Source organism: Tenrec ecaudatus, chromosome 14 (assembly GCF_050624435.1).
Source record: "Tenrec ecaudatus isolate mTenEca1 chromosome 14, mTenEca1.hap1, whole genome shotgun sequence".
NCBI lineage: Eukaryota > Metazoa > Chordata > Mammalia > Afrosoricida > Tenrecidae > Tenrec > Tenrec ecaudatus.
This window is the reverse complement of record NC_134543.1, coordinates 49,170,282-49,171,761: the sequence shown is the minus strand read 5'-3', so window position 1 is coordinate 49,171,761 and position 1,480 is coordinate 49,170,282. Positions and strand designations below refer to the sequence as shown.

At 42.6% G+C, this 1,480-nt stretch overlaps 1 pseudogene; it reads left to right on the top strand.

The window, feature by feature from the left end:
• Nucleotides 1-867: 867 nt before the first annotated feature.
• On the top strand, nucleotides 868-988 carry LOC142427155 (small nucleolar RNA SNORA18; annotated as a pseudogene).
• The last annotated feature ends 492 nt before the right edge of the window (nucleotides 989-1,480 follow it).

Genomic DNA, 1,480 nt, shown 5'->3' with positions numbered 1-1,480 from the left:
GAGCCTTAAGTTTGTGGCAGGTTACAGTTGACAGTGAGAGAACCTAACCCCACTTTGACTCTCCACATAGATTCAGCCTCCTTGGAGTCCCTGACCTGCAGTGCATAAAGCTTTGCCCTCAGGCAGGTGTGCTTGCTTTGACGCCAGTGGCCAGAAAAGGGCTGTCTCACTTTCAGGGGCTTGTCTGGGTGTGCCCTTGGTGCACACTGGGGCACTTGGGAATGAGTCATCCCCCTGTCTGGCTGGAGGGTCTTGAACCAACATGTAACAGTGTGGGAATAACCATCATGGCCCCTTTGCCATGTCTGTAGTTCCAATGTGACCGTGGTGCAGTGGTCAACCATCAATCATGATTCCGTGTCCATTCTCCTTTCCCACTGCCTTCCAGTTCTTGTCGAGTTGCCTTTTGGCGGTGCATCCTTCGGACACTGGGACGGATGGCCTCATGGTGATGGTCTCCTTGATGCAGAAGCTTCCTTTATTTTATTTCTAGACAAACAAGTCTTGCTTCCCACATAGATATTATTTAATAATAAATCATAAAAGTTTTATTGGTATACAGTTCATGTGCCATGCAATTCAATGGTTCAAATATATCAAAAAGGGTTGTGCAAACATCACTACAATCAAGTTTAGGACAGATTCTTATGTTTTGTATCCATTATGATTAGCTCCCCATTTCTTCCCAACCTCCCCTGCCCTAACCCTAAGGAAGTGTATTTCATCTAATTGCTATCTCTATGGATTACCTATTCTGGATTTCATATAACAAATACATCAAGCTCCAACAACAACAACAACAAACTAATGCACAGAAAAGCTTCACTCTACAAGAAAGTTTAAGGTAATCTAAATTAGAACGAATTGATTAAGGTCTATCTCGACGGGGCTTTGCAGACCCACGTCCTTGGAGACACCTCATAGAGTAACTGTTTGCTTAACTCACAGAACTAGAGGTTGCTCTGTGAGGAAGGGCTACAAGACACATTCCCAGGCGGAGGGACAATCTAACTGGTTCATGGTTTGATCCCTAGGTATTGGCACCATCTGCAGAGCTAGCTGCACCTCTCTTAGGGACTGCAAGGGATTTCAGCTCATTGTTGAGGATGGCTGAAATGCAGAGGAAAGCAGAATGGATCCACATAGATCCAAAGATGGCGCTGAAAAGAAGAACAGACTCTTCAGGCACAAAATGTTTGACATTTGTCTGTAATTGGAGGTTAAAGTGGTATCACTAGAAGAATTAATGGCAGAGTTGAGATCAATGCCCCTGAACAGTATCTTGACAATAGCAATGGATTTTAGCATGGGTTCCTTTAAAAAGGGCTATCTTGAAGATGAATTTTTAAAAAAAACAATTTATTAGAGGCTCATACAACTCTTATCACAGTCCATACATATACATACATCAATTGTATAAAGCACATCTGTACATTCTTTGCCCTCATCATTTTCTTTTTCTTTCTCCTCTTTTCTTTTT